This window comes from Trichosurus vulpecula, chromosome 6 (genome assembly GCF_011100635.1).
Source record: "Trichosurus vulpecula isolate mTriVul1 chromosome 6, mTriVul1.pri, whole genome shotgun sequence".
NCBI lineage: Eukaryota > Metazoa > Chordata > Mammalia > Diprotodontia > Phalangeridae > Trichosurus > Trichosurus vulpecula.
In genome coordinates this window covers 68,011,989-68,023,174 of record NC_050578.1, presented here as the reverse complement: position 1 = coordinate 68,023,174, position 11,186 = coordinate 68,011,989, and positions in this window count along the sequence as shown.

Below are 11,186 nucleotides of genomic sequence, written 5' to 3'. Positions count from 1 at the left end.
TAGTCCCTTCAGCATCTTGGTCACCCTCTTCTGGTTGCATTGCAGTATTTACATGTCCCTTCTCAAATAGGTTTCTCTGAGTTGTATGTTGCTGAAGAAGGACTCTTACTTCCTTTGCTCAGTACATGTGACTCGTATTAATACATTCTAGGGTTTCCTTCCCTTTTTGACTGCCATAACACTCCATGATGACTCCTTGTGCTTGCTTGTACACTAGGACATGTTCATGTGAATTGCTTTCTGATGATGTCTTCTCCATCTTCTGCTTCCACACTCGATTTTTGTTTAATTAAAATATGTGACTTTTCATTTATCTATCTTTAATTTCCTTTTACCAGCACCCCTAATTTCTTTGGGAACACAAGATAAAAAGAGAACAAGAAAATATCACACATCTTCCCATGGCTTTTAAACAATTTTTTTTAGTTTGGTTTCTGCCTGAGTATCATCATAGGATGCACTGCGGTATGGAGGCAAAGATTTGGAACCAGATGAGTTCACATCCTACCTCTGATACTCACTGGTTTGTAAGTCATTTAACTTTTCTGAGTCTCAGTTCCCTTATCTGAAAAATAGGGCTACATAACACCTGACAATGTCACTCTACTATCTTAACTCCAACTGCTCCTTATTACCTCTAGGATCAAATAAATCTCTGGGGGCATTTAAAACCTTTTACCTCTTGGCCCCACTTTTCTTTCCTGCCTTATTACACAGTATTCCCCTTCACAAATTCTGCAGTCTAGCCAGTGTGACCTTATTAGTTTTACTTATATGTGCTCTTCCTTATTAAATGCTCCATCTCTAAACTTTTGTACTAAGTTGTTTGCCAGGCCTGGAATGTTATCTCCTTCCTTCCCTCTGCCTCTTAGAATCCTTAGGCTCCTTAAAGGTCCAGCTCAAGCATCACCTTCTACATGAGACCTTTTTCTATTCTATCTAGATGTGTCCTCCTTCCCTGATTCACGTTATTTTATGTTGTATCAATGTTTCTATGTTGTATCTGGCTATATAGGTGCATGTTATTTCTGTGGGCAAGATTGTGAACTCCTTGAGGGCAGAGATGGTTTCATTTTTTTTTGGTAACCTCAGTGGCTACCACACAAGTGACTAATTTGTTATATATAAATGCTTAATAAGTGATAGATACCTTGTAGTACTTTGCAGGGTAACATTGTTTGAATCAAATGGGCTGTTTTATTTAAAGCACTCTGTAGGTTGTAAAGTATTATATAAATATCAGCAATAATTATTGTAATTATCAGCCTGAAATCTCTACTGGTATCTGAGGGTTTGTGATTTTGAATTAACTTTTTTCAATTACCAGAAATCTTTTTTCTTTCCTTCCCATCTTCCTCTTGCCCCCTCCCCCAAACTGAGGAGTGGGGGAAGAAAGACAAACCAAACCCTAATAATAAATATGTATCATCAGGCAAAAAAAATTGCATATTGGGCGAGAATTTACTTTTCCTAATTCCTTCAAGATGAAACATGTGACTATGAGATTGGCATAATTCCATGGTGCCTCTAACACAGGAATGAAATTCAGTCCTGGCTTTCATTGCTTCAGCTCTCTTTTCTCAGGGTTTCCTACCCAAAAGAGGATAAATAGCAATGTATATCTTTTGTCTTTTCTCTTAAATCAGGTGATGCAGGCCCAACATATAAAGACAGAAAGAAGAATTTTACTGATGAAGCCAGAGTGAAGTAACACATTGCTAAGGCCACACCATGGGGGCCCTTTATTGGCAGCTGAATGACATCTGGCAGGCTCCTTCCTGGGCTTCTTGAAGTGAGTCTCTCAATTGCTACCATTGTAAGAAGTCTTGTGGCTGTAGGAGTATGATAAAATGATATGTATGAAGAGAGATGGAGACCCCAAAAGAAGAAGGTAGATTGAGAAAATGAAGTACCTGAGAGGAAGAAAATTGGCTTCACCAGAAATATACCAGGATGAGACACTTCTGTATATGCAATACTTGGATTCTCACCAAAGCTTCTCTCTCAGAAGAAGGACACAAAGCTTTCAAGGAAACTCATCAGGGAAATGCCCATCTCACATGTCAGTCCAATCCGTGCGTTCCCAGCACCCAGGGTGGTCCCTGGCACATAGGAGGCAGGAAGGCATGGTTTATCTAGCATTAAGCATGGACAAGAGTCATCACACTTCATTTATCACACTTGTTAAAGTTTTTTTCCCCTCAGAAATATCACCACATTATATCCTGAGAGTCTTCTGGGAAATATTGTCTGGAGAGATTCTCTATAATAAATACTAATATTAATTGGTATATTTGAGGCAGCTAGATAGAACAGTAGATAGAGCTTTAAGGGTGGATTCAAGAGGACCTTAAGTTTAATCAACCTCAGACACTTACTAGATGTGTAACCCTGAGCAAGTCATTTAATCTCTACCTCAGTTTCCTCATTTGTAAAATGGGGATCATAGCAGCACCTACTTCTCAAGGTTGTTGTGAGAATGAGATAACAGATAAATCTCTTTGTAAATCTTAAAGCACTATGTAAATGCTATTATCATCATCACCATCCAAACAAAAGTTCTTTGTGAGGTCCAAGTGACATGGTCATTACATATCAAGAGGGATCTTGCTTAATTATTTCCCAGGAAAACTGAGGCCATCAGCTCCTCTCAATGTCATTTTCCATTCTCTTCTGCTTTGTTCCAGTCTTGCAGGAAGATGGGGTCTTTCTCCTTCCCAAGGCCCACTACTCTACTTTTGCCCTTGACCCCATCTTCTCCAACCTCCTTTGGAAGCTTTGTTTCTTTGACGATTCTCTTTCCCTAGAAATCTTCAGTGTCTCTTTATCAGCTCTGCTGCTGCTCACTGATGTGTGAATATCTACTTCATCCTTTAAAAACACCCCTCAAAAATCTTCACATGGTCCTGCTAGTCTCCCAAGCTATTATCCTTTGTCTGTCTTTCCCTTTATCATAAACTTCTAGGGAAAAAAAAAAACCATTTACACTTGTTGCCTTCACTTCCTCAGATGCCGCTCCTCAACCTCTTGTAATCTGGGCTTCCAATGAAAAAGTATTCATTAAGCAGATTGAAGCATAAGTTTTGTTGCTTTCTTTACTTCTCATGATTTTTCCCCCCAACGTGGATAATATAGAATGTTTTGCATAATTTCACATGTATAAATAATATCACATTTCTTGCTTTCTCCATGGATATGGGGGGATGGAAGGGAGGGAGAGGTTTCAGAGCTCAGAAATTTTTTTAATGTGTTTATAAAAAAGCATCCATCAAGCTCTTAATTTTGGTAAGCAATGTGCTAAACCCTGAGGATACAAAGAGAAAAATAAAGACAGTCCCTGTCCTCAAGGAGCTCACATTCTAATAATGTGAGATGACATACTGAGGGTGGTGGAAACCAGCTCAGTCTCAGAACCACCCACTTTATTGAAATTACTCTCTCCAAGTTTACCAACCATCTCTTAATTTCTAAATTTGATCCTCTTTTTTTCCCAATTCCTCTTCTTGACCTCTGTAGTTTGGGGCACTGTTGACCACTGGCTCATATTAGAAACTCTCTCCTGGGTTTTTATGACACTGGTCTCCCTCTGTTCTCCTTCCTGTCCTATCTCCTCCAACTCTTTTGCTGAATTATCATCTTCATCATAACCCCTATGTGTTGGGTGCGTGTTGAGGGTCTGTGATGAGTCCACTTGTATCTCTCTTGGTGCTTCTCAACAGCTCGTGTATATCCACCTATAATCTTTATGGAAGTGACTCCCAAATCTGTCAACAGCCCTCATTAGCCTCAGAATTAAAATTCTACTTCTCCTGCTGCTTCCTGGACCTTTTAACTGGATGTACCAGACACATCTTAAATTTACTGTCCCAAGTGGAACTCATTATTTTTCCCTTCCAAACCCACGTTTCTTAACTTCTCCAGTTTTGTTAATCTCTCAGGAATCCTCAACTTCTCCTTCCTCATCTCCCATGCCCAGGCAGTTGCCAAGCCTTCACAACATTTATCACATCTGGCCTCTCTTCTCTCCTCACATGGCCCCCACCCTTGTTCAGACCCTCACCAGCCTTCACCTGGGCTATTGAGGTAGCCTCCCCCTTTGTCACCTTGCCTTCTGTTTCTCTCCTATCCAATTCATCCTTCACATAACTGACAAAACTGATGTCCTCAAAGGAAAGATCTGGCCATGTCACTCTTCTGATCAAGAAGCCTCAATGGATCTTTACTGCTTCTAGGATGAAATAGAAACTCCTGTTAGGCATCGAAAGCCCTTCCTAGTCTGGCTCCACTTTGTTCCCCACACTGACTTTTCCTTACTCTTCACATGCAAATGAGCCTTGTTGCTGTTCTTGGGACATGACAGTCTATCTCCCCTGCCCTGTACCTTTGCACAGGCTGCCTTACTCCTATTCTCAATTTCCCTACCATCAAGGGCACTACCATCCTTCTTGTCATCAATGTTCTGACCCTTTTTGTCATTTTTGACAATTCACTGCCCCTTGTCCTACAGATTCAATCAGTTGCTAAATCTTATTGTTTCCGTCTTCTCAATATTTTTCACATATGTCCACCCTGCTTCTTCTCTCCTCCCTCCTCCTCTCTTCTTTTTCCCCCTCTACTCTTTCCCCTTTCCCTCCTCTCCTCTCTTCTCTTCTCTTTTCCTCTCCTCTCCTCTCTTCTCCTCTCCTCAAGCCACCACCCTATTACAGGCTCTGTATTATTGCAATGATCTCTTTTGGGACAGTTAAATATGAGTCTATTGAAATCAAAATTTTCAACAAAAATAACAACTGACAACAATAAGTCATCTTTTACTCCACTCCTGTGTATTCAGTTGGCATAAAAATTTTTTAATTACAAGACAGCACATTTATACAAAATACTTTCCAGTACATTTGGCAGAATGGTTTTATTTTTCTGTAGCCCATGTACCATGAAAACCTCTTATGGTTATACTTCTCAATACATCAATATCAAGAAAATATAACGTATTTAACTATGAAAAGACAGCAGATTCCTGCCCCCACCTTTGCAAAAAAGGGGGAGATAATTAAATATGGATGTGAACTCTCTAAGAGGTCACAGTGGTATTCAACTGCTAACTTTCTCTAAATCAATTTAAGCATCAGTAAATGAAGAAAAGTAACAGAACAAAGACTTGAAATAAACTGACAAGCCAATTAACATGGATCATGCTGCAAAATACCTTCCCTCTTACTATTCTTGACTATTTAGTACTGTTGAAAAAATACTTCCCTCTTTTCCATTGGGGTGAGAACTTAGAAAGCAGAATAATTTTATTTTTAAATTTTTAAAAAAATTTTATGTTTGTTTTTAGTTTTCAACATTCACTGCTAGAAGATTTTGAGTTCTAAATTTTCTCTGCCTCCCTCTACTCTCCCTTTCCCAAGATGGCATGCAATCTGATATAGGCTACACATGTACAATCATACTAAACATATTTCCACATTAGTCATGTTGTAAAGAAGAATTTGAACCAAAGGGCAAAAACCATAAGAAAGAAACAAAAAAAGAGAGAGAAAATAGTATGCTTCGATCTACACTCAGACTCCATAGTTCTTTCTCTGGATGTGGATAGCATTTTCCATCATGAGTCTTTTGGAATTGTCTTAGATCCTTGTATTGTTGAGAAGAACTAACTCTATCAAAGTTGGTCATTACACAATGTTGCTGTTACTGTGTACAGTGTTCTCCTGGTTCTGCTCACTTTACTCAGCATCAATTCATATGTCTTTCCAGGTTTTTCTGAAGTCCACATGCTCATTGTTTCTTATGGAACAATAGTATTCCATTACATTCATATACCACAACTTATTCAGCCATTCCCCAATTGATGGGCATCCCCTCAATTGTCAATTTTTGGCCGCCACAAAATTTCTGCTATATATATTTTTGTACATGTGGGTCCTTTCCCCATTTTTATGATCTCTTTTTGATACAGACCAAGCAGTGTTATTGCCAGGTCAAAGGGTATGCAGAGTTTTATAGCTCTTTGGGAAAATTGCTCCAAAATTGTTCCAAATCGCTCTACAGAATGGTTAGATTAGTCCACAACTCCACCAACAACGTATTAGTGTTCCAATTTTCCCACATCTTCTCCAACATCTATCATTTTCCTGTTTTGTCATGTTAGTCTATCTCATAGATGTGATGTGGTGCCTCAGAATTGTTTTGATTTGCATTTCTGTGATCCATAGTGATTTAGAGTATTTTTTCATATGACTATAGATAGCTTCAGTTTCTTCCTCTGAAAACTGCCTGTTCATATTCTTTGATCATTCATAAATTGGACAATAACTTGTATTCTCATAAATTTGACTCAGTTCTCTATATATTTTAGAAGTGGGGCCTTTATCACAGATACTGGTTATAAAAATTGTTTCCCAGCTTTCTCCTTCTTTTCTAGTATTGACTGCTTTGGCTTCGTTTACGCAAAAACTTTTAAATCTAATATAATCAAAATTATCCATTTTGCATTTCATAATGTTCTCTATCTCTTGTTTGGTCATAAATTCTTCCATTCTCCATAGATCTGACCGGCAAACTATTCCTTACTCTCCTAATTTGCGTATGGTATCACCTTTTATGGGTAAATCATGTACCCATTTTGACCTTTTCTTGGTATACAAGTGTATGATGTTGGTCTATGCCTAGTTTCTGACTTTCTGCCATAATATTTTCCATTTTCCCAACAGTTTTTGTTAAATAGTTTGTTCTTATCTCAGAATCTGGAGTCTTTGGGTAGTCACTGACTACTGTGTCATGTGTGCCTAACCTATACCACTGATGCACTATTTTTTTTTCTTAGCCAATACCAAGTAATTTTATAATACAATTTAAGATCTGGTAGAGCTAGGCCACCTTCCCCTGCATTTCTTTTCATTATTTCCCTTGATATTCTGAACCTTTTGTTCCTCCAGGTGAATCTTGTTATATTTCTAGCTCTACAAAATAATTTTTGGTAGTTTGATTGGTATGACACTAGGTAAGTAAATTAGTTTAGGTAGAATTTTCAATTTTATTGTATTAGCTCGACCTACCCATGAGCAACTGATATTTTCCTAGTTATTTAGATCTGACCTTATTTGTGTGAAAAGTGTTTTGTAATTGTGTTCTTAAAGTTCTGGGATTTGTCTTGGCAAGTAGACTCCCAAATATTTCGTGTTGTCTATGGTTACTTTAAATGAAATTTCTCTTTCTATCTCTTGCTACTGGGCTTTATTAGTAACATATAGAAATTCCAACGATGTATGTGGGTTTATTTTATATCCTGCAATTTCTTCTTGAGTCTGTGTCTTAGGACATGGGAAATATTATCAGGGGCCTGAAACTTGAAGGCATCTGTTCTCACAGATTTTGTCTTTCTTTGTGTCGCTGGCATTTAGCACAGTGCCTGTCACATAGTAAATTCTTGATAAATTCTTGTTGACTGATTGCTCCACAGTTCCAAGTAGGGGGAAGAGGGGAGGAGGATCACTGATCCCAAGGGGAGATATATTTTTCACATCTCAGATTGGAGCTCTGAATTTTCCTAAAAACATATTCTTGTGTGGTCTCTGCAGAGAGGGAGGGTAATTGAAAGTTCTGTTACTAATCATGCACCTTCCGTCTCTGGGCCTCAGATTGTTCCTCTGTAAAGTGAGAGAGTCAGGATATATGATTTCCATGGTCCCTTCCAGATCTAAGTCCCATGATCCTATTGGTACAGGACTATACTTCTACTATTAGCCTGGAAATCTAGCCACCACGTGGACCATCATTGCCATTAGAATTGCATTATAGGTTCCAATGTGATTTACAAACAATCTTCAGTTGAGTAGAACATAAACTCAATTTCCAGTTTGGTACCACGTAGGGAATCTAGTGAAAACCTAAAAAAACTTTTGCTTTGAACTTCTCATTTGTTTCAGGTCTCCTATTTGGTTGAGCAAATCCCCTAGGGCTTATTGCAGTCTCCCTTTTTCTCCCTCCTTTCCCTTTTTCATTTTCAGAGTATGGAGGCAAATGGAAGTGCTTCATTACTTTGCCCAGCATTTCTTCTCCCCACTGCTGCCAATTGGCTTCGAAGATGATGGCATATTTTACATCTATGGTGCCTCAGACCTCCACTCAGACCACAAGATGGTGCTTACTGTGAGTTCCTTAGCTTCTTGGTTAGAGAAAGGCAGAAGGACAGAAGGGAACAAGAAATCGATGTCTGTCCTCTTGCCTTAGGACCTTGTCCAGTTTGTGTTGTAACAAAAGGTCTTCAAAGGCCGCTGTCAATATTATTTTGGCCTGGCCACACAATAGAGAAGGAAATGGCAAACCACTCCATTATCTTTGCCAAGAAAACCTCAGATGGAATTACAAAGAGTTGGAAACAGTTCACCAACAGCAATGGTAAGAGAGTCTCTATGGAATGCCTCTTTTCATTATCTGTGCTTCCTGCACTGATGGGGTGGCAGAAATTAAGCTTTGAATTTTTCTTTCTTTCTTTTTCTCTTCTAAAGCTTAATATGAGGAAAAAATCCAAATGGGAAGGAATCTACACCCACAGTTTTAGGTGAAATTTAATAGAGACAAGTGTCAAAATACACTTGGATCCAAAAAACCAAATTCATGTGTATGAGATTGAGGGGGTATCCAGTTCTGAGCCATAATAAGAATGGTGTAGGGTCCAGCAGTGGGCAGGTGAGGAGCCCCCTGCCCTCTTAAGATCGTATTGGGTTCAGCTGTGGGTGCCGTATCTTAGGAAAGATATTTAGAAGCTGCAAAGTTGATCCATAGGACAGGTGGGATAGAGTAAAGGGTTTTGAGTTCTTCTACAGGAGGATTCTAGGAAGGACCTGGAGAAGATAATACTTGGGAAGGAAATTGTATCTATTTTCAAGTATTTGAAGGATTATCACATGGAAGAGAGACCAGACTTTTCCTGTTTAACCCCCGAAGGAAGAACCAGGAACAATGGGTGACAGAAGCAAACTTAGGGGCTTAGTGTTGGGAAAGACTTCCTAATACATTAGAACCAGGGTTCTTAACTTGAATTTCACGGGAACTTTAAAAAAATATTTTGATAACTGCATTTCATTATAATTGGCAAAATCATATGCATTTTATTTTTTTAGTTAAAAAATATGATTCTGAGAAGGTGTCAGGGGGCCAGGATGCCACAAAAGGGAAGGAAATATTTTTATATATCATCTACTATGTGCCCAGCACTGTGCTAAGCATTTTTAGAAACAAATATCTCTTTTGCAACAACCCTGGGAGATAGCTGCTATTATTATCCCTGTTTTACTGTTGAAGAAACTGAGGCAAACAGGAGTCAGTGATCTGCACAGGGTCACACAGCTAGTAACATTGAAAAAGTGAACTTTTTTCAAAGACTTGTGAATTGTAATCATTGCAGTCAACAACTAAGATTCCAGAGGACCACCGATGAAGGATGTTGCTCACTTTCTGACAGAGGGGAGACGCCACAGAGCTACGCTAAAGTGGGATGGCTTGCCTCAGGAGTTAGCAATTTTCCACTCTCTGGAGGCCATCAAGTGAGGGTTGGTAGATGGGACTCTTCTTTAGGCACATGCTGGACAAGGAGGCCACTGGGATCCCTTTTAACTCTCAGATTCTGGGTATCTACACTTGTGTGTTTCTCACCTCTGCCAAACCCAATTTCCATGGGGATTTGAGGCAGATCCATCCCACTCCTTTCCCTACCCTAACATCTTAGAAGATTTTCTTCCCAAAGTCAATTCTTTTCTCTCCCCAAGCCAAACTGCATCCAGATTTATTAAAGATATTTTTTCATAAACAATCATAGTAATTCAGGCAGAATATAGGCTACTTGGCAACCTGATAGAAGGGTCTCTATAAACCTCAGTGAAGAGGCTTCATTTTGTACTTTAAACAGAAAAAGTTCAGAGTGAGGGTAGACACCCTTATATTTAGCATAGGTTGTTTCACAGCTTTTCACAAACCTACCTTGACCTTGAGGAAACCAAAAGAAAACTGTAGAATTCTTCACTGGAAAAAAGATACCCAACATGAAGGAAACTTCAGGTCTTTGGGGGAGTCTATCTTAGGGCCATTATTGAAGACCAGATTGTTTTGGGAGGTACGGAAGTGAAGGGAATGATAGGCCCCTGTGTTTGGAGAAGTTGAATCAATGCTGATGGCAGACAAGGAAGGAGAAGTACAAATTTTTGACTCCCAGTAGAGAGGCTGGCAATATTTGTTCATATCATTGGATCTACCACCTGTGCATAGTCTCCCTCAGCCCTTCTCTTAGGCGTGGTGTTGGTGGTTGTGAGATGGGAAAGAAGACTGGGCAACAGCAGAGTCTGGGTGGGGGCTGTGGTAACTGGTCCAGCAGTTACTCCCATCTTCTCTTCCTCCTCCCTATTTCTACTATGACTAAAGTTCCTTTCCCCCATGACATGGCTGGAATTTTTCAAAAGGAATTTTTATCAGGAAAATAAATGAAGGAAAACAAATAGAAAACATAGAAATAGATGAGTCTTAAAAGCACAGATTCCTTTAGGATAGAGCCTACCTACAGACTGGCTTGATTGGCATAATTCTAGGGACACTTCACCCTGGTTCCTTTTCCTCTCTGGAACTGGAGAGGAGTTGCTAGACCTTAGAGCCCACAATAGTTTTGGGGGAGTGGCATTTCTCCCAGATCTGGTTTTGTTGTTTTGTTGTTTTAACATTTCTTTTTGATTATCAACTCCCAGGTCAACACTGTTGACCTTGAGCTATGTTTTGCTTTCCTCTGGGAGAAGGAAGCTGCTTCCTTATCTGGCCCTAAAGATTCCTCCCTCCTTTGGCCTCAGGACCTCTTGCATTGACTCTGCAGATACATTTCTTCACACTTCTGTGGCTCAATTGGCCTAGGTTTTTGCTCTTTCCAGGTAGTTGCCTGAATCTTATTCATTTTCCTGTTGTTAAGGCTATTTCTACCCATCTGTAAGCCAGAGAGTCTTAAAAATTTTTTTTCAATAGCTAGCATTTTTTCCTTCTTCCCATTCCTTTGTTCCCATAGGAAAAAAAAAACCAACAACAAACAAACCCTTGTAACAAATAAGCATAACCAAGCAAAACATATTCCCACATTGACTATGTCCAAGAGTGTATCTCATTCTGCATTTTGATAGAGGATGTACTCTTTATTTTATTTTTCAATT